Source organism: Equus przewalskii, chromosome 12, assembly GCF_037783145.1.
Source record: "Equus przewalskii isolate Varuska chromosome 12, EquPr2, whole genome shotgun sequence".
Classification (NCBI taxonomy): domain Eukaryota; kingdom Metazoa; phylum Chordata; class Mammalia; order Perissodactyla; family Equidae; genus Equus; species Equus przewalskii.
This window is the reverse complement of record NC_091842.1, coordinates 10656391-10678702: the sequence shown is the minus strand read 5'-3', so window position 1 is coordinate 10678702 and position 22312 is coordinate 10656391. Positions and strand designations below refer to the sequence as shown.

Genomic DNA, 22312 nt, shown 5'->3' with positions numbered 1-22312 from the left:
GTTCACGGGTTTGGATCCCGGACACGGGCCTATACACCGCTCATCAAGCCATGCTGGGATGGCATCCCACATACAAAATAGAGGAAGAGTGGCACAGCTGTTACCTCAGGGTGAATCTTCCTCAAGCAAAAAGAGGGAGATTGGCAACAGATGTTAGCTCAGGGCCAATCTTCCTCACTGAGAAAAAAAAAAAGAATGCAGCTGGTGAGGAGCCCCAGGGGGCCACTGCCAGGAGGGCCGGCGGGGTATATGGAGGTGCTGGGAGCAATGAATCAGACTTTGTGGAAGGGCAGTGCCGAGGCCAGGCCCTTCATGTCCTCTGGCAGAGGCAAACATGGAGACCTCCCCCCAGTGGCCTATAGGTTGGAAGAACTGATGAGTTGGTGTCTGTTCCGCCTGTCCCCTGTGCCAGGGCCTCTCACACAACCCACAGCACCTCCTGTCCTGCTCAGCAGGCTGCGAGGTGTCTGCCTGTCTCCCTTGCTGACCCCTAAGTCCCTTGAGGGGTGCACAGACCCCCGCCTGGCACAGGGTGAAGAGCTCTGTAAAGGAACGTGGATCTTGAAGCCAAGGTGAGGGGTACAGCACTCCCTTCCTTCAGCAGCAACTAAGGAAGCTCCTGTGCTGCCTTCCTTCCCATGCGGTTCTTAGAGGACAGAAGCAGGCGCTGGATCCCTGCCCTCAAGGGCTCCTAGGCCTGGCCCTGAGCTGCAGAAAGGAGAGGAACCTGTGTTTCCTGAAAGCCACTGAATCAGGGGGCTGACTCAGGCTGGCCTTGCAGGACACTGTAAATGCCAGAGGCACCATCCATCCTCAATCTGTCCAGCTGCACGGCCAGCTCCAGAGGGACGCAGCCCAGAGTCACCCCCCTGGAGAGGTCAACACCGGGGACTTAGGCTGGCGGCCGGCTGGGAGACTGGGGCAAGCCGCTCAGCACGGTTCCTGGGGCTGGGCTCTCCAGCCTTTGCACCCCGCCAACCAGGCCCCAGGCTGTGCCAAGGACCCACTGTGTGCTCAGGCAGGCTGTGGAGCCCCCCACAGCCTGGAAGCAGACCTGCTTCTGATTCAGGCCCTGCCGCTGACAAACTGTATAATCTTGAGCAAGTCACTCCCCCTCTAGGAGCCTCGTTTCCGCCTCTGTAAAACAGGAATTCTAACCACCTCCTGGGGCTGGTTGCAGCAATAAAGTTTGTTTATGGGAAAATGGTCTGTGAGCTATAAAGAGAGGTGGATGGAGGCACGGCCCAGGTGGCTGGGGAGTGATAATAATAATCCTCGTTCACTCCAGGAAAGACAGTTAGGGGAATAAGACCTTGGTGGTCTAGGTCGCTGTATTAGTTATCTATTGCTGCAAAAACAGCAGACATAAATGCTACGTTTAAGTAACAAATATTTACTATCTCACTGTGTTGGTGGATCAGAAATTTGGGAGCAGCTTAGCCAGGTGGTTCTGCTCTAGGTCTCTCTTGAGATTACAGCCAAGCTGTCGACTGGGGCTGCAGTCATCTGAAGGCTCGACTGGAGCCAGAGGCTCTGCTTCCATGATGGCTTACTCACATGGCTGTTGGTGGGAGAGCCCAGTGCGTGGCTGGCTGTCGGCAGAAAGCCCCAGTCCTGTACCACACAGGGCTCTCCGGGAGGCTGCTTGAGTGTTTCCACGATGTGCCAGCTGGCTTTTCCCAGAGCTGGTGACCTAAGAGAGAGTAAGGCAGAAGTTACAACATCTTTTATGATCTGGCTTTGGGAGTCACATATCATCGTTTCTGCGTATTCTGTTGGTCACATAGGCCCGTCCTGATACAGCATGGGAGGGGACCACACAGTGGTGTGACTGGCAGGGGGTGGGATCACTGGGGGTCATCCCGGAGTCTGGCTACCACAGTCCCCCACTGCAAGACTTACACAGCCACCCCTCCTCCCTCACACACCAGGAACCCGGCCGCTACCTTCCTCTCCTCTGTCACCCTCACTCTCTCCCTTGGTCACTGAGGCCCTACAATGTAGGGCCTGTTCCTTCTCACTGCCCCCACCTAGTACACTCCTTGTCACTTCTCTCCTGAATACCCAGGCTCTTCTAATCCAAAATGTACCCATTGCATAAACCCTTCCCTGGCTCCCCAACACACGCAGACTCCTGAGGCACACAGCCCCATACTGGCCTCCTCCTACTCCCCCCCAGCCCTTGCTCGTCACCCCCAGTGGGCCTAACTTGAGTGTCACCAGATATTCTCTAAGCAAGCTACACCCCTTCACTGGCCTTGTGACCTCTGTCTGGAACACGTTCTTTTTGTCTGTCCATAAAACTCCTTGGCATCCTGCAAGTGCCACCTCCCAGAACCCTTCTCATACTGCCCAGGACAGTTAGTCCGTCCCTGCCCAGAAATCCTCAGTCTCTGCTCACAAGCTTGTAACCATCAAATTACCTGCCACTCCATCTCTTCAGAACTATGAACTTCCACGGGGCAGGCACAGAGCCTGGCTCATCTCGGGGTCCCGGGTCAGAACAAAGCCAGGGCTAGGCACGTGGCTGGGTGTTCTGCTGACTGATGATGAGGGCGATGCAGGTGGGGTTGGGGAGAAGATCAGGTAGGATACACTCCCCTGCAAGTAACAGAACCCTCATCTGAATTGGGTTAATGAACGAGGACATTTGTTATTTCACATGGCAAGCAGTCCAGAGGCAGGTGGACGGCTGGCATGGTGTGACCCGTGGTTCAGGAACCCTCTGCTCTACGGTCCTCACCATTGGCTTCATCCGCGGGCCAGTCCCCCTCACAGACACAAGACAGCGTTCTGGGTGTCACAACAGAATATGACAATATCCAGTGACAGAAAGGGGCCATTTCCTCTAGTATCTTTCCCTTGGGAGCCAGGAGTCCCTCCCCTGCAGCCTCCCAGCAGACCTCCCCTCCTGTTTCCTTGGTCAGAACCGGGTCATTTGTCACTCCTATGCCAATCACCACTGAGGCGATCACCTGGGCACAGGGGCTGTCGGGAGTCAACCAGCAGGACTTGGAGGGAGACACACCCTGACAGTGAGAGCATAGTGGGGGACATTCATGGATGGAGGTGGGAAACTGGGCGAGGCCTTAGGCCTGTCTGGATCAGGCAAGGTGAGATGTTAAAGAAATAAAGTTGCTAAGATGTTTGGACTGATTTCCAGAAACCTCATTGTCCTAGTCACCTTTTTGTCCATTCATTCACTCATTCATTCATTCAAATAGTGATTGATTACCCATGCAGTAGGTCCCATGTCAATCCTATGAACTGAGTATTATTATTTCTATCTTAGAGATGAAGAAACTGAGGCTCAGAAGTGGCATAACCCATTCAAGGTCCGCAGCGTAGGTGAGAATTGTCATATCTGTCTGGCTGCTGATGGGGAGCCCCCCAAGAGAAGACCACAGGGCGCTGGGGAGGTCATGTGTCCCGAATGGGCCTCACCCCCCTGGCCCTGCTTTCAGCCCCACAGGAAGCCTGGGCTTGGCTGGATGGGCTTCTGTGCTGTTTGAAGGGTGAGGGCCACGGCCAGGGCACAGGCTGTTCTGAAACCAGCTCCAGCCTCACCCTGCTGTCTTAGGTGCCTGGCAGCAACACTCAGGGTGGTGACATTTCTCAGGTACAGTTACTCTGGGCCACACCCCTAATCCCTCACACCACACCTCTCCGCCCCATAAAAGGCCACCACGGAGCTCAAGCCCTGGGACAGCCCTCAGCACTGGACGTGCCCCGGCTGATCGGCCAGCTGCCCAGGTGGGTGCCTCCTCAGCACCGGGTCAGGGCAGGATGGTGGGGTGGGGGTGGGGACCAGAGGCTGAGCACTAGGAGGTGGCAGTCCTGCTGCCCCCATCCTTGGCCCTCAGCAGGAAGCCTGGTTCAGGGCAAGGAGGGCAGAGAGCAGGCTGGCTGCACCTGGCAGGTCAACAGGAACTGAGACCTGAGGGCATCTGGGGGCGGGATAACCAGAGCCAGGCCTCGGTGAGGGGGCAGAGTAGCTGGCAGACTATGCCATGCCCTCTGTCCTGTGGCTCTCTGGGGGTGGGGGAGGGGGAGGAGGAGGGAGCTGCTGTGGGGCCCACCCCCACCTGTGCCTGGCCTGGTGGTGTAGCGGGAAAAGTCCTGGATGGGGATACTGAACCAAGGGCTCTAGTCCCAGCCCTGCCATTGATTTACTGTGTGACCTTGAGCAAACGCTTCCACCTCTCTGGACTGAGTTTTTTCCTCTGTAAAATGAGGAGGCTGCACGTGATGATCTTGAAGCTTCCCCTGGGCTGACCATCTCTGCTTTAAGTGTGTGGGGGAACGAGATGTTGGGGCCCCTCCCTCTCCCATCCTCCACCTCACCTGCTCTCACTCTCATCCCATCTGGTAGCCATTTCCAATTTCCAGTCCTGAGTCCCCAAGCCAAGGACTGGTGACTCTGGGTAATTTTCCAAGGCCTTGTGGGGCACCAGGCTTTATGGTCACCTCTCTCCCCAGGAGGCAGGCCAGGGAGGCACTGTCGGCTGAGAGAAGTGGAGTGGAGTACTCAAGGCCGCACAGCTGTGGCGGCATGGGGCCAGCCTGTCGGGAGCAGTGCTTGCTGAACATTTCCAGTGGGCCTGGGGTGGGGCGGTGGGGGCTCCAGTGGGTGCTAGCCCAGCTGTAGGGCATGGGGTGGAGTCCCTGGAGAAGGACCCCTAATTTCTCTGGCTCTGTGCTTCCTGGACCACCTGAAGGGTGAAAATGCTTATAAAAATGTGCGCAGATTCCTGCCCCTGGCCTCCTGGATGGGGCTCCCGGGCGTGGTGCCTGGGGATTCCTCTGCTTAAAGAAGTTTGGAAAGCACTTCTCTGGATGACCTGGGAATGGGGGATGTTGGGGGAGACTGAGTCTGTCCTGCAAGCAGGCCTACAGAGATGATAAGGTGCCGATGGCAGCCTGGAGGCTCCCAGACTCTCCATGGGTGGGTGCCAACAGCCACCTGCAACTGGAGACCCCAAGGCACCTGGCTTAGGCCAGGAGTGAGGGTGTTCTCTAGAGACTGTTTAAAAAGGAGAGGAGGATGACCTCGACAAAGGAGACGCCCTCTTCAAACCGAGAGTGTGGACAGCCACGTGCAAGCCGGGCAGCCTGGGCAAGGACAGACTCTATAGGTCTCTTTCCTTCCCACACCAAACACTAATCTCTCTTGAAAAACATGTTCTGGGGAATGAGGCCAGAGCTGTTTTAATTTCCTGAGCTACAGCATCATCTTTTTCTCTTGGCAGACTTGGCGGAGCCAATGTCACCAAAATGATTAAAATACTCCTGTCACCGTCCCGCAGATCTGCCTGATCCGGTTTCCTTCCTTGTGGGACATGAACTTCCAGAAGCAAAGCATTTCTTGCAGGTCCCGGTGAGCTGCCTCTGGGGTGAAAAGTCTCTCTGAGCCCAATTATGGGCAAAGCCCCTCCTCCAGAAATGCATTGAGGGCCATTTTGGAAAGAATCTTGTGAAAAATAATCCTGAAAACCAAAAACAGTGATTGGTGACAAGGGGTCGTTTCACTATCTTTTATGAGGGGGCTAGTCCTCAGAACTCGTTGGTTCTCCCACATGCAGAATGCTAAGCTGGGATGCCCTCTGCCACTCTCCCCTCCCGTTGGGGACGATCAATTAGTGGCCCTCACACCCTGGCTCCAAGCATTCCTTTTTAGGAATCAGAGAATATAATGATATCTTGGCAGATATTTTCCCCTTCATGTAACCCTCAAATCAGCTTTGGAAAGTGGGCAGGCTCACCCTCATTTTACAAATGGGAAACTGAGGCCCAGAGACAGGGACAAATTGTCCGGGGTAGAGGCAGATTTCCATGAAGCTGAAGTTGCTTAAACTCCAGGATCCCCGTTTGCTGAAAACAATAATATATATGAAAATGATCACTGTGTCGATGAAAAGTAATCCATAACCAATCTATAAATGAAAATTTGGGTGAGTTTATTCTGAGCTTAAATCTGAGGATTATAACCTGGGAGAGTCCTTCCACAAAGGAACAGAGCACTCCAAAGAAGTGGGGGTATACATGGTGGTTATATACCCTCAAAGAGTATGTTTCACATGTGACTGAAATGTCCCTTTTACAATAGTCACGAAGCTGCTCTGTCAGCACAGTGATTGATGGAAACAGAACGCCGCAGGGTGGCAGGTGTGTTGCCTCGGGCTGGGTGGTCACAGATGAGTGCTGCAATCCGTTCCCAGCCTAAAGAAAGATGCTTGGTCTTTAAGGAGATGCCAACATTGGGAGGGGGAGAGAAGTTGCACCTTTATCTCAAGGGCCTTTGTTCTTGCCATAGGGAATCTCTAAAGCAGATATACAATGCATGCTCAACGGCCTCGGTCAGGCCCTTTTGGAAAGACAAGGTCAGGCCGAATTAGGTTTGCACAAAATGGCTTCCTCATATACTCCAATATATCCTATTACTTGTCATTTTTATTTGTCATTTTCCCCTTTTGATCTCTAATCTTTTGATAGAAAGCATCGATGACAAAATATTGTCCCTCGGCACCAGGGTGGTTGCTGCCTGCCCTGGGTCCATCATGTCCCTCGGTGCTAGGGTTTTATCTCATTTATTTGCCTAGTCGACCACGTTGGGGGGAAATAGTGTACAAGCATAGAGTTAGATATATATATTAACAGAGGAAGCATTTCATATGTCATGTAGTTTCCAATTAATTTTAGATTGTTGCACAAACATTGTATATGTGCTTTTCTACGACACTTCACATTTACATTGCATATGATTATAGAACAAGCACAGTAACAATAATAACTCAGCATTTTTAAAAGGATTGGTCTGAAATGAATTCTTAGTCATAGTCCCCATCAGAAAAGGAAATTTGTCCAGGGTTATAAGACAGATCAACCATCTCAAGCCATAGAGCAATCATTACTCTAGTTTGTATGCTACTCTTACAACACTGAGTAAAGAAAACAACAATTAGTTTGAATATTATGACTAGTACAAGAATTCCAAGAAGTAGTAGAAATAGGAATTCCAATCTGGATCGGAAAAGGGAACTGATAGGGGAAGGGAGCTAACCAAACAATTCAAGACTGGGTGTCAGATCGCATAAGGCATCCACTTGCTTCTTCATGTGCTTCAGCAGAGATGACACATTGGAAGATTCATCAGGTGTAAAAGCACAGCATCCAGTCTGAATGACTGTATATGTACCACCTTGGGATGCGGTAAGACTTTAGATAAGCCATTCTGTTTTGAAGGACAGCCCCTCTCATTACAGACATTTCGGCATTTGAATAAGGCTATTCCTGCTTGACTATCATTAAGGGCTTCTTGAGTAAATTTAGTCAGAGCTTTCATATGTAATAATGACATCTTTTAGCCCCAAAGAAGAAGTAAATATAGCTGCAAATATAGCCATACCAGTGTAACACTGAACAAGCCCATCTGGCCTTAAAGAGAGGGAGGTTGGCAACAGGTTTTAACTCAGCCTGACTCCTTCCCTGCTTTTAAAGGAAACTCAGGGTGCAGTGTTTTAGCCATCCAGGCAGTAGCCAAGGCCAAAGATTTGTTCCACATAACCATTGAGTTCCATTGGGAGTCATTCGATAAATGCCTGGCCCTCAAAACCAGTCTGTTCCAAATTAATCACTTTCTTTAAGTATAATAATATTCCAAACAAATTATAAAATAGTATACAGTTTAAGCATAACAAATGTTTAAATGAAGAGATATAAGGTTGGGAATACAGGCCTGGTCCGGAGTCTTGGGACAGCTGTCTGCAACAGACGTCGTCTTCTTCTCCTCCTGGTATGCTCCTTTTCAACAGGGCTACAAACAGTCTTATTTGATGTCTCTTTCAATAAATAAATTCTTCAGGTTACAGTCCAAGGTCCTTAAGTTCTGGGAATTCTCTGTGAAAGAATCAGCTACCAATTTTTCATTTCTTTTAAGTGCCTCAATGAGACCTTGACAATAATGTAAAATGTCTCCTTTAAGTAAAGTTGGTTCATACATTCCTTCGTTTAATTGCATAGGCCGTCCGGTTATTATCTCGAAAGGAGACAGTTGATGTTTACCAAAGGGTGTAGATCTAAGATTGAGGAGCGCTAGTGGAGAGCCTTCGGCCGTGAGAGATTAAATGCTTCTGAAAGTTTTGCCAATTGAGTTTTGATTGTGCCGTTGGTTCTTTTTACCAATCCTGAGGATCGAGGATGGTAAGCACCGTAGAAATGCTGCAATATTTGCCAAACATTACAAATAGATTTGAGTTCCTAGTCACTGTGTAACTGGGGAGGAATTCCTGAAACAGGAATTCAATATTTTCGATAATAATGTACCTAAAGCCATTGCTCTTCTGCAAGGAAAAGCCTCAAAACAATGTGAGAACATGCAAATCATTACCAAGATGTATTTATATCCTTGAGATGGTGGCATTTGGACAAAGTCCAATTGCCATACCTCAAAGGGTCCCTTAGGAAGGGGAAAGTGGCCTTGTGACCCATGGAGTGGGTTTTTCCCCATAAAATCATCTTTTCAGGTGCCCAATGGGTTACTTGGTGTATATGCTGGAGCAGTGGCAATTGTGCTCCAATAGGTACTATGGGTTTCTTACTGGGCCCGAACCACAACTGCGAGGGGGTGTCAAAAGTTCCCCCTTTTGACTGTCATCTGTTTCTCTTGTTCCGTGGCAATTTCTTGAGGCTGTAGAAGGAAATCTTTTACTGGGTTAGCAGAGCTAATGCGAAGCAGCAGGCATTCTTGAGGCTGGACAGCATACCCAACTTGATAACTGCCATCCTTGTTTAGCATTTAAGTAAGACCCATTTGTAAACCAAAATAAACAATAGAATGCAGTCATGGTCTTCTCTCCCTTGTGATGTTGGAAGCAAGGTAACAAGGTTAATGATTGGAGCAAATTGTAAACTAGTTCCTGAGACCAGGAGGCAGCCAGTCAAGAAGACTTCTTGATGTCAGAGTCAAAGCATCTTTTGCAGCTCGAAATGTCTCTGATGATGTCATCGGGCATTCAGGTATCTTTCTGAGTGGCTTACAGCTTACACAGCAACAGATAGGAATCTCTCTTAAGTTTCTATCAAGTCGTTCAGCTTCCGTTTGCAAGGTTTCAGGAAAAAGAGCAGCTCAATTCTCAATGATTCCAAATGAAAATGAGGTAAAAATTGAAAGCATTCGTTTGGAGATTTGTAACCAGGTATTTCAGTAGAAGAATTCAGGATGCAGTCCAGCTCACAGATAGAAAAAGCCTCAAAGACAATTAACAGAACTAGGATCTAATATCTACAAATGTGCATTATAGTTTTACACTGAAACATAATTCTTCTCTCTAAAATCACCCTCATTTCTACCAAAGCTAGTCAAATTAAGACTAATTGGTTTACAAAATAAGTTTATTTTCAAGAAACTTGGCCCAATTATTTTCATAAGTGCAGCAAGAATAGCAATTGATCATATAGGCTCTTAAATCTGCTTTGCTGGAATTTTTTTACTGAGGAATCTCAGATTGAACCTTAAAGACTTCTCAAGGCCAGGAAAGCCACGCCAAGGATTTGTGCCATCAGGCCTTGACTGCAATACCTTAGATTTGCGTGAATTTCTCTCCTTTCTTGAGATTCCCTGGAATATTTCGAGGCTCATTGCACCTGCCGGATAAGCAAGCTTCCTTACTTACCAGGTAAGATTGCTGGAATGTCTCTCTGTAAAGCAAGGTACCAGGCCCATATTTCCAAGTGGCTTTATTTCCAGAAAGTCAACCTTATTCCTCAAGGGCAGTATTGTCATATCTGAGTGTGTACGTTTCTCTCAAATATGACATTCCAGTCAAAGTTTTCATAAGATAACAAATGTCCTATTATAAGGAGAACAAATTCTTATTGAACTTATGCAAATAACTATATTGCCACGAAATAACCATACTCACTCACAAAGAGTTTCCAAATTCTGGAGTGATCAGGTAGGGAGAAAAAGATAAATGTTTTAGTTCTGCTCATAAAGTTATAATTTCATTGAATTGCTATAAGGCATAGTTAGCATAAAAGAAAAGAGAAGAAGATTTCCTTAAATCTGAGAAAACAAAACAACACAGCAAAAACAATATTTCAAACAAAAGTCATAAAAAAATTATAATCATCCCCAGTTCACTCGGTCCTGTATAAGCGGTTCTTGATCTTAATCTTCTGTTAACAGTTTTATGGGGTCATCAGTTTCTCCATTAGATTTCTGTAATTTCTTACCCAGTTCAGTTCTATGTTCTCAAAGTTTATAAAAAACCTGTATTCCAGAGTAAGTGTCAGAGTCCTTTCCATGAATTCCTCTGAAGATGAGACATATTTGCAAAAGCAAAAAGCATCAGAGTAAAACAACTGACTGTAAACAACAAAAGACTTAAAAATGACAATTGACAGAGAAACTTATTATTTCTGTGATATACAACACCTTAAACTAATAATTGGAATTATGGCTGACAGCCAGGACAGATCAGAATTTTAGGAATGTTATATAATTTTCAAAACACTTATATCAGTAACATTTACCCACATAATACCAACTAAGAAAGATTATCATCACTTATCTGACAATGCTTCCAATGTAATTTAACAGACCAAATAAGCCTAATTAGTTTAGAATCTTTCACCTTATAGGAAGAGAGAGCAAATTTCTCTGTGAAGTCCCAGGGGCCCTCTGAAAATCCTCAGAGAAATTCTCCTCCTTCATTCAGGTCAAAAGAAAGCCTTTATTCAGGATTTGAATATTTTAGAGGGAGCAGCTTGTCAAAAATATCAAAAGGTTTTTAAAACACTTATTTAAACAACGCTCACTGTGAAACAATGCTTAGGTACCAACAGCAAAACAAACCTTAATAGACAGACCTCTGTCTTTTTGCACCTAGGAAACATAAACATAGATACAAAAAAAATAGATCTTTTGTAAACTCACTTAGAAGGAAAAACCTTTTATAATCTCTTTATCAAGAGCAGACTAAGAGTTTAAGAAAGTTATCCTTTTAAGAGAGAAAGCCAAATTCTAATTTTTGTACCAGTTTACTTTTTCATATTAAAACCCATCTACTTAATTAGATTCGTTTCAATCTTAACCGACTTGACCAGGTACAAAACTCTTTCAGAATTTCTCTTACACAAACCTTCTGTAACTTTCTTTTGCATTCAGAATTTGTCCCATGTCTTTTTATTTTTATTTTTATTCCTCCTAGTACTTTAGGACAAATTTATCTTTCTTAACCAACCAAACAAAATATTTCCATTCTTTATACCTTCTTTACTGAAAACTTACACCTTACTTTCCTTGAGTATAAATACATTTTCCTTATTAATTTCTAGTAGCTTTAATCGCATATAGAACTTTTTAACCTTTAACAGACCATAGTAAACACTAAAAGGTAAGCAATTATGAGCTGTCTTTTATATCAGCATTCTAAATACTTTTCATAATTTCTAGGAACACGTCACTTTACAGTAAAAGACCCAAGGACTTTTAGCATCTCTGCAATAAAAAACCAAAAGCAGATAAACTTAGATGTTTAGCAACGTTTGTGTTCTATCCAATCCAAAAATGACCCAGATACTCAGATTTTTATCACTTGACTTAGCAGAACTCAAGATTGTTACCAAAAAGAATTTGGGAGCTGTTTTTTTCTTACCCCCCCTTCCCTTTTTTGTATTTTTCTTCAGTCTTAGGAATTTGTGATGGGCTAGGTAGTAGTTCCTGGAGAGGAGAGATGATAATCCTTTTCGAGATAAATGCACTGGGTGGAATCTGAACTGCCTCTAGAGCTGTATTTCTAGTCTTGCAAGGATTTTCCAAGGACAGTTGCTCTTGATTTCCCAGAAACTGGATTGTAACTTGAATGACATTCTAGGTTGATCTACCTGTCCAACTGCATTATAAGGGACAGAGAAACCCCTCAAGTTTTCTCGCAGCTGGAATTTCTGGGGCATAACCCATCCAATTGAAAGTGTTCCTAATTAGTTAGAATGCACCCGAGCAGTGAGTCTCTGGGGATGCTTAGGGTGTTCCCCATGGCGGTAAAGCCAGTGTCCAACTGACAGTGGATTGGAGAAGGATGCAGAGTCCTATTGCGGGTGTTGACATAGTTATAAGATTTAGTCAAGTCTCGCTCAGCCTGGGCACTTTGTCTCCGAGCCAGCACTGTTGAGGCAGGGAAGCAGGAGGCAAAGGCCCGGAACTGGCTGGAGGCTGGGGCTCCCAGCACCAGGTTTGAGAGTTAAATCCCTGGCAAAAGGCTTATTTTTTCAATTTTACAGAAGGTCAAGTTTCTGCTCAGGTCCAGCCTGAACTTAACCTCGACTTGGTGACAACAAAGGAGGTGATGAACAAGACAGACAAAGAAAGGAAAAGAAGAGATCAGACCTCACCCTCATGGACTCTTCCAGAGGGTTATCAAGATAAGAGTCACACAACAGTTCCCGTGCTGGGGCACACAACTCCAGCAGGACAGTTCACAGAATGAATCACAGGTCTCCTACCCTCACAGCAGACTCAGTAGGTGATTAAAATACTCAGTGAGTCAACCGTCAAGAGAGGGCACCCCCACTTAGGGTTGCTGGGGTGATCAGGCCCAGAAACCCAAAGTTGGGGCTCCCAGGGTGGAGCCTTTTACTCTTTAAAGATTTCTTTGTTTGCCAGTTGCAAAGCTCAAAAGGAGACAAAAGTGGCCATTGCAACTCCAAGAGAGACAAAAGAAACAGGCCCATTACCTTGAAAATCCCCCCTGAACTTAGGACAGCGTCCTACCCATCGTTCCTACTGTGGGGTTCCTATAGCAAGGGGTGATGGGGGCGTCCCCAGGCATTGCATCCCTTGTATATCTTCCCTGTTATGCCTGGCAGTAACAGGTGCCTGGTGAACATCTTTCCTATTCTGCCTGGCAGCATAGGCCTGGTGAATGGTCCCCGAGAGAAAAGGAGAAAGAAAAGGAGCCATTACCTTGAAAATCCCCCCATTGGGGTTCCTGTAGCAAGGGATGATGGGGGCATCCCTTGAACATCTTCCCTATTCTGCCTGGCAGTAAGAGGTGCCTGGTGAATGGTCCCCAGGATAAAAGGATAGAGAAAAACAGTGAGGAATTTTCCGCCAGTCTGGGGGACATTCTACCCAATTGCAGCCTGGAGCCATTCTCCCAAAGGTTAGAGTTTGGTACTTTCCTTGAACTGGAGTCCTGACTGGGACTTTCTCACAGTTCAGAGCGTGGTCAGGTGCCATGGGAGGGATCCCAATCCAGCCTTAGGAAAAGAAACCTTCCACGGGAGTCTTGGAGATTGGCGACCATCCTAATGACTTAAGTGGCTGACCCATGCCCATGTAAAATTTGTCTATTAGAGACAGAGTCAAGAAGGAGTGGATTAATTCATTCTTCATCACCCTGAGGCTTAAGGTATTGATTCTCTTCAAGCTGAATGCCACAATTTGCCCCATAGAGTAGCCATGGGCAGCAAATGTGGATTCATACAGCCGTCCAAGAAAGTTCCCGATGGAGAAGTGAATTTAGATCCATCCTTGAAAACGAGAAAGGCACAAGGAAAAAAGGGCACTTACCAGAACTCGAGCTCACAAGCCGATGAAGCAAATTCCCCGTATGGGCCACCAGAAATGATGTGGGAACGGTGAGCCGAGGAGTCGAAAGAAAGATTTCTTGGACTCTCAAGATCTGGCAGTAGTGCTCTTTTTATTTAGAGAATAGTGTAGAATAGCATGGGGACAGGACCCATAGGCAGTCAGAGCTCCTGCTGCTGCTGCATGGGGACAGGACCCATGGGCAGTCAGAGCTCCTGCTGCTGCTGCATGGGGACAGGACCCATGGGCAGTCAGAGCTTCTGCTGCTGCTGCATGGGGACAGGACCCATGAGCAGTCAGAGCTCCTGCTGCTGCCCTGAGTTGAGGGTTAGGGCTAATTTTATAAGGCATGGGTATGTGACTTATTTTTACTGGAAAAAGAAAAGATGATGTAAAAAGTCATTAAATGATTTCAGTGCAGATGGGGTCTGGTTATTGTGCGGTCATATAACTTTTAGATACGAATCTGGCCATATAGATCGGCATGTAGGTGAGGATGCCCTGGGCTTCTCTCCCTGGGGCAGCCATAACTCATACCATAAAAAAATCCACCGGGTCATATAGTTTGGCATGTTGGCCAGGTCACCTTGGGCTGCTCTAGCTGGGGCAGCCTTAATCCACATCAACAGGTCTCCTACCCTCATAACTGACTCAGTAGGTGACTAAAATACTCAATGAGACAACCGTCAGGAGAGGGCACCCCACTTAGGGTTGCTGGGGTGATCAGGCCCAGAAACCCAAAGTTGGGGCTCCCAGGGGTGGAGTCTTTGACTCTTTAAAGATTTCTTTGTTTCCTGGTTGCAAAGCTCAAAAGGAGACGAAAATGGCCATTGTAACTCTAAGAGAGAAGGAAGAAAAGTAGCCATTACCTTGAAAATCCCCCCAGGGGGGTTCCCGTAGCAAGGGATGATGATTTCAGTGGTTTTGATGCAGGGTCGGTGAGCCAAGGAGTCGAAAGAAAGATTTCTTGGACTCTCGAGATCTGGCAGTAGTGCTCTTTTATTTAGAGAATGGTGTGGAATAGCATGGGGACAGGACCCACGGGCAGGAGGAGCTGCTGCTGCCCCCACTACTGCTACCGACATGGGTGGAGAGTCAGGCTAAATTTAAGGCATAGGTATGTGAGCCATCTCTTTACAAGACAAAGGAAAGAACACGTGAAAAGTTAAAATGGTGTCAGTGCAGGTGGGGTCTGGCCATTGGGTGGTCCCACAACTTTTAGATAAGAATCAAATCGGATTAAGTAAAGGCCAGAAGCCACCACCCTAAATCAGTTACATGAGGTTGCCAGACAGTAACCAACTTAAGTCCTTGCCTTCCCCATTAAGAGTTTCCAGAGATAAGGCCATCCCCTCTTCCTCCTGGTGCAGAGGGGAAGGCATGGAGATTTCCTTCACAAATGCAAATGTCTCTCAAAGGGCAAGCAAACTCTGCTCCTCGGAGCCTGCTTCTCATCTGCAGTTTTAAAATTAACCAGCCTAAAATCCTCATCAGTTATTGTGTGGTGGTACAACTTTAGATATGAATCTGATCATATAGATCGGTATGTAGGTGAGGATGCCCTGGGCTTCTCTCACTGGGGCAGCCCTAATTCATACCATAAACTTTAAAGACATTTGGGTTAGTTCTATTCAGAAAAGCTTTTTGTAAGCGCTTACTTTAAGTCAATGGAATAGAGCTCTTTAGAAATTGTAAGGGTGCTGAGGGAGAAGGAGATGAGCTCTGAGATTCCAAAGGCAGCTGCAGGGGAGATGGAAGGGATAAGCGGGGTGGGACGGTCTCTGACTTCTCATCCTTTTTTAATTCAGATACAGTCTCTGCCAATTTACGGTTAGTCTCCTGTAAAGAATTCATTTTATCGTTATTACGTTTTGAAGCCTCTACATGCCAATGATAATAAGCTTCCCATTCTTTTGCTTTAGTTTTAGAGCCGGCTCTTTCTACTTGTGTGCGCAAATACGGTAGCTTTGAGATATCGAACGTTCCCCACTTTGGCCATTTAAGACTTAAGTCATTCTTAGTTAATCCTTCCCATTTTGTTAAATACTTGCATGCATTGTTTCCATATGCATTATACATGAAACCGGCTGGAGTGCTAGTGGGAGGTTGTCCATCTGAGAGCTGGCCGGCTTTAGAAGCAAGGTTTCCCATTTTCTTTTTGCTTGTCTGTTTTTTTTTTTCTAATAATAAAGTCTGAACAACTTCTAAGGACAGTGTCGTGGGTCAGAAAGTGTGCTGCTTGTGAGTGTTACTCCCTATAGAAAGGTCGTAAACACTCTCTTACGTGCCTCGGTTTCTCCCCTGGCAGTCTAAAACCACTGTGGGGCTCTGAGCGCGGGTGACCAGCCCTTATGTGCGCGTCCCCGGACGAGCCTGTAATTAATTACCGTGAATGAGTGGAGTTCCCTATGGGACCACTGCACGTTGCGAGGATTGATCCTCTGACACTCCCACTGAGGTCCTTAGTCGCCTAAAGACGCCTTTTGGTAAAGGCCGGGAGGAGCAAGTGTCCCTTTTCTTTGGAGCTGAACACGTTCAGTCTCTCATTTCTCTATCAAGCAGTTTGTTCAGACTTTATAAACACAATTCTTTCCAATTTAAAGCCAAATTAAAAACGTCAGCCTTCTCCATTCACTCCCAAGTTCCTCTAGGCTCCTCTGACCTAGGAACTTCCCTCTAGGCTCCTCTGGCCTAGCAAATTCCTCCTAGGTTCCTCTTGCCTAGGGTATGTACCGGTACCTCTCAAACCTCTAGTCTTAAGACCTTACCTAGCTCATATAAACTCTTGGACCATCAACTTAAAATAAGGAGGTCCGAGTTTCAGGAGAACTCACCAAGGTCACCTGAAGAATGCAGTGATCCAGGGGGCTCAATGGGTCCTTATTGGTACCGAATGCCAGCTCAGTGTAGATTCCAGGTGGCCTCCGGTGGGTTTCTCTGAAATCCTGCTGTGACTATGCCAAGAACTGTCAATGAAAATAATCCATAACCAATCTATAAATGAAAATTTGGGTGAGTTTATTCTGAGCTTAAATCTGAGGATTGTAACCCGGGAGAGTCTTTCCACAAAGGAACAGAGCACTCCAAAGAAGTGGGGGTATACAGGGTGGTTATATACCCTCAAAGAGTATGTTTCACATATGATTGAAATGTCCCTTTTACAATAGTCACGAGGCCGCTCTGTCAGCAGAGCGATTGATGGAACCGGCAGATAGGTCTGCTGTCTCAGTGAACACTGCTGGGTGGCAGGTATGTTGCCTCAGGCTGGGTGGTCACATATGAGCACTGCAATCGGTTCCCACCCTAAAGAAAGATGCTTAGTCTTTAAGGAGAGGGAAGTTGCACCTTTATCTCAAGGGCCTTTGCTCTTGCCGTAGGGAATCTCCAAAGCAGATATACAATGCATGCTCAACGGCCTCGGTCAGGCCCTTTTGGAAAGACAAGGTCAGGCCGAATTAGGTTTACACAAAATGCCTTCCTCATATACTCCAATATATCCTATTACTTGCCATTTTTATTTGTCACCTGAAAACGCCATGAGTGAGTTTTAACTTTTCTATCATTACAAACCATCCATCTGTGGGTTTATTCAACAAAAATGAATCAAGTTCTGAGTAATTTTATTCTTGATAGTCATATTTGTAATATCGTGTTCTTTTTCTTGAAGGGGGTCCCGATACGCATCAGCCCCCCAAACCTGCTCTGCTCCTGCCAGGATCTCTGAGGTACTCAGTGGCCGGATGGAGGCTCCGAGTCATCCGTGCTTCCTTCTGCCTCCTCCGGTCCTTCCTCCTGCCTCTCTCCACTCCCACCCCGCCCTTGTTCCTCCTCTCCTCGAGGTAATCGTTTGGTATGTGCTACCTGCCTTGTTCATCTGCAGAGGCGGGTGGTAGATTCATGGGAAATGATTGGCATAGACGTCCTTACTTCACATCACACCTTAGAGATAAGCCTTTAATCTCTGCTAGAAGAGATTAGGCTAACTCATACTGTAGAAGGGGGAAATTACACAGAGATGTGTATCAGCTTATTCAAAGGGAAACTTAAGCCAGTCAGAGATTTCCTAGATGAGTGGGCTGCCTGAGAAGGCAGTGATGGCCCCACCATGGGCTCTGTGCAAAAAAAGGCTGGACGCCATGAGCTGCTGAAGAAGTGATTCCAAATGTGGGGAGGGGCGTGTTCAGGCAGATGCTGTGTGAGATGGGACCCTGAGAGTCCATGGGGGCAGAAGCATGGCAAGAGCCCAACCTAGCATGTAGGTGAGCTAGATCTCAGGATCGGGGTTTGGGCAGGAAGGGGAGTGGAAGCCTGCATGGCCTCAGCCAGAGGGCATTATGTCAGCTCAGCGTTGCCACATTTGGGGCAGGTGGTTGTCACCAGCTCTGCTCTTCCTGACTCTACTGCCGGCTCTTTTCTGCTCCCATGTGAGGCTCTGATTTCTCCCTGCGTGTGTCATTGTGCTCAGCCTCTGACCCTGCTGGATGCAGTGTAAGATATCTCCATGGGCCTAGGTTTCTCCGGTCAGACCCCAGGAAGCACAATGTCTGCTCATTCTCTTATCACAGGTGCCCCAGAGGCAGAATTTGACCCAGGAAGGGACCTGAGAGTCCAACCCCTTTGTAACCTGTCAGCCAGTCTGCGCACCAGGGCAGCACAGAGCCTCAGTTTTCTCATCTGTAATATGAGAACAATAGTACCCATTGTTTGGGATCGCATGAGCTTTTAACCAGATCTGTGGTTCTCAACCTTCGTCCTACATCAGCATCACCTGGGGGCTTCTTTTGAAACACAGATTTCAGGGCCCCCTCGCCCCCAGGGTTTCTGATTCCCAAGTTTACTAGCTTGGGACAGGGCCTGACATTTGTCATTTCTAACAAACTCCCAGGTGTGTTGATGCTCCTGATTCGGGTACCACACTTTGAGAATCACTGAACTAGACCAGTAGGTTCTCGACGGTGAGTTGGTCAGGAGATCACCAGCCCCTCAAGGCCAGGGACCAGCTCTAACCCACTTCTGTCTCTGCTAAGTGACTGCTCATGCCCTGGATGCACTCAAGAAGTGCTGTTTGGCCAGAGGAACATTAATGGAAGCCAAACAGGCTCCTCCTCAGAGGCCCTTTCACAATGCTTGTCAGTGGGTTCTGGTTACCATGGCGACAGCTGCTAGCAGCCAGGCGATTGGGGAACATAATCATGGGGCTTTCTGCATGAGGAGAGTGGGCAAAGATCATGGCCTAGCTGCACGTGGACAAGAATGTGGACGGGGGAAGGGAAGGAGAGAGGCTGTGGCTTTCCAAGCCTCCCCCTTACAGGACACCCTCACGTTAGCTCTGAGGCTCGCCCTAGCTCCTCTGTGCAAATCTAGGAAGGATTTAAACTTTGGTTGCATGACAGAGAAAAGAACAAAGAGATGGGGGTGTGTGGGGATATAGGGAGTAGGAAAGAGGAAGGGATCCTGGGCCCAGAGAACCACTGTGCCACTTCACACACACTTTAAGCCCTTTAACTCTCACCCAGACCCTAAGGGGCCATGTGACAAGGGCCCACCAGACCCACACGAGGTCACACAGCTGGCTGGGCCTTGGTGTCCAGGTGTGCTATTGCCAAAGGCCATGTTTGCTCTTTCATTTCAGGCCTGCCTTTTTGAAGTCATTGAACTTTGGACGTGGTTAGAGGGACCTAGGGGTGCGGTGGTGGCCCGGAGGCAGTGAGGCAGCGCTGGGGAAATTTCTTTAACATCTCAGGGGACCAGGCCACTCATCATCAGGGCTCCACCCTTCACAGCAGCCCCTCCTCTTTATCTGCTTTCATGTTTGGATCCATCTGAGCCATGCTGTGGACACCCCGTCCCCACCCCAGTTCTGGCCAAGTCAATCCCACAAGGCAGTGGTTTGCATATTCCAGTGCGGATAAGAATGAAGATTATTTAAAATGTCAATTTCTGTCTTGCCTCCAGAGATTCTGACCAGAGATTCTGTGGGTAAGGACGCCCTAGGAATTGGCAGTTTTAACAGGCCCCATTATGATTCTGATGTAGGTAGTTCACTGACTGCCCTTTGAGACATGCAGGGCCTCCGCCATCCCCTTTCACGGTCCCTTCTGGAAGCCCGCAGGTTTGCGTCCAGGACCCCAGCTGCCCCTGCCCCTGCCTTCTCTCAGCTGTTGCTTGAGAACAATTCATCTAGTTCCCATATCACCACCCACAGACAGCGTATCCACAGCTGCCCACACCTGGCCAGCTCACCCTGTCTCCAGCAGCGCCACACACATCTGGCTTAGCAAGCTCAGCAGCCTGGCCCTCCACTCTGTTTTATAAGAACCTGGCCCGTGACCAGCCGGGAGGTCTGAGCCAGGAGGCTTTAAGCAGGCTGAGCCACCTGTCCCTGACATCAGAAAGGAACTGGGATGTCTGGGCCCCTTTGTAAAAGAGATTTGGGCAGAGAAGCAGCCCATCTGTGGAGAAAGAACTGACTTTGGGGTGCATCGGCCAGATGGGGCTGCCCCATTTCTCTGCTTCAGTTTCCTCGTCTGTAAAGATGAGGGAAGATGACCAGGGGCTCATTGAAGGACTTCAGGAAGTTCGGGGTCCTCCGAGGCGTGAGGTTTGGCCAGGGGCTTAGAGGTCAGGAGGTGTGTCTTCAGGCTCCTCCCTCATCCCTGGCAATAAGGCTCACCTGGGTACCTGCCTTCCATCCTGCTGTCACACATCCATCCTTTGATCATCACCATGAACCCAGAACCCCTGGGAGAAGTGGGCAAGGACAGAATTCTCCCGCCCCCCTAACCTGGCCAATTTTGCCGATAAGGAAACTGATTTCTTATCCAGGGAGGGAAACAAAGAGACTTGGCCAAGGCCACACATCTTGTTAGCAGTGGAAGTGGAATTTGGACCCTGATCTCCAGATGGAGTTTCCGTGCTTCGGTGACTACCTCATCCCTGACCTCATAGGTATCAGAGTGAACACAGCCCTGTGGAATCAGGAAATCTGCAAGCACATTTCCCCTGCACTCTCACTGAAACCTCCCCAGGGAAAGGGCCAGGGCAGTGCTTAGTTCAAAGGGCGTAGAGGGCCACTGGGGGCGCTTCAGACACCAGCCAGAGAGCTGGTGTGACATCTGTCATTTTTGAGAAGGAAGGGGGCTTACATCAGTTTATCACCCACGTCCCTCTGTGTCTGTGGAGGATGTCACCCCAGCTTCTCTGAGCACCCAGCTGATCTGGGACCCTCCTTGTTTTCTTATGAGAGGACACGTCAGCCCCCTTTCAGGCAGCTTGCAGTGACTTCCTGCTGAGGCAGGGTGTTGCGTAGCACGACCTTGGAGATTCTTTTTTTTCTGAATGCTCTTTGGTGAGGAAGATTAGCCCTGAGCTAACATCTGTTGCCAATCTTCCTCTTTTTTTTTTTTTTCTCCCAAAGCCCCAGTTCATAGTTGTATATCCTAGTTGTAGGTAATTCTAGCTCTTCTATGTGGGACGCTGCCACAGCATGGCTTGATGAGCGGTGCTAGGTCTGTGCCCAGGATCCAAACAGATGAACCCTGGCTGTTGAACTGGAGAGCACGAATTTAACCACTCAGCCACAGGGCCAGCTCCACCTTGGAGATTCTTTAATGCTTGTGAAGGAGAAAGGCTGAGTCAGAGGGTACAGGGACGAGTCAGGCCTGCTGGAACAGGGGCCCTGAGAGGCTGAGGCTGGAGCCCCCAGCAGAAGGGGCTGCCCTGGGTGTGAGTGCGGGAGCCTGCACCAGCTTGGGGAGTGGTACCACTCCAAGGACAGAGCTGAGCAGAGACCCCAGGGTCTGGGTGGGTGCCCCTGGGAAGCCAGGCTGTTCACACTGAGGAGAATCTTGGCGGGGCAGGGAGTGGGGGTGAGGAGGGTGTGGGACTGGACTGCCTGCCGCAGAGAAAGGCCCCCTATCCTGGTGGCCCCCCACCTCTCCCTTAGAAGATCACACCTTCCCGATGAGTTCTTAATGCAGCAGCACCTGCACCTCCACCAGGACAAACCTTCTTCCATTCTGTTCAGTGGTGATAGCCCCCAAAACCCAACAAAGCAGGCCCATGGACAGGCCATAAAGCCTTGTCCAGTAATGACCACAGGCCAGTCCCCTAGCTCCCTCTCAGCCCAGCCTAGGTTCTGTAACTCCAGCCCATCCTGCCTGGAGTCCCTGCCCCTTGGACCCTTACTCCCTTTCACCCAAGCCCGAGCTCCTTAACTCCAGCGCACCTTTTCTGGATCCTCTGTGGCTCATCCAGCAAATGCCTCCTGCTGCCTGCGTTTGGCAGGACTTGGGGGTGGGGAGACAGAGAGAGGAGACACAGACCCGCCCCCAAGTGACTCCAGATCAACAGGAGACCAATACTCTGGAGACAGGATGTAAAGTAAGAAGTACTCCGGGCCCTGGAGGGCTGGACAGCAGTAAGGGAGCCATCACTCTGGAGGCATCAGTGCATCTTTCTGGAGGTGGGAGCACTGGTAGGATATGGACACATAAACATGAGTAAGAACGACATTCCTGATGGCTCAGAGGAATAAAAGTGCACAGCATGTATGAGAATTTGTCCAGTTTCACTGGAGTGCAGAGTTTGTAGAGGGAAGTTATGAAGATCAAGCCGGAAAGAGGTTAGGGCCAGATTTTGAATGCCCTGGCACTCAGACTGACGAGACCCATTCATTCCACAAGCTTTGGTTGTGCATCTGCCATGAGAACTGAAACACAG

The 22312-nt window shown here is 48.2% G+C and overlaps 1 protein-coding gene and 1 long non-coding RNA gene across 5 annotated transcripts in view; one reads left to right on the top strand and one right to left on the bottom strand.

The window, feature by feature from the left end:
- Nucleotides 1-22312, top strand: part of POR (cytochrome p450 oxidoreductase) — a 100097-nt gene that overhangs the window by 11005 nt on the left and 66780 nt on the right. For 2 of the 4 annotated variants that reach the window (XM_070567694.1, XM_070567701.1), the window contains exons 3-5: nucleotides 3293-3348; nucleotides 3681-3753; nucleotides 5250-5377. The gene's annotated coding sequence lies outside the window, so the exon portion shown is untranslated. Of the gene's footprint in view, nucleotides 1-3292; nucleotides 3349-3619; nucleotides 3754-5249; nucleotides 5378-22312 lie in introns of those variants that run through there. The other 2 variants (XM_070567693.1, XM_070567703.1) reach the window with 2 other exon arrangements.
- Nucleotides 1374-8176, bottom strand: LOC139074854 (uncharacterized). Its single transcript, XR_011524712.1, has 4 exons — nucleotides 5763-8176; nucleotides 5297-5486; nucleotides 2424-2601; nucleotides 1374-1693 (listed from the first exon to the last, which is right to left on the bottom strand). It is a non-coding gene; the product is annotated as an uncharacterized lncRNA (long non-coding RNA).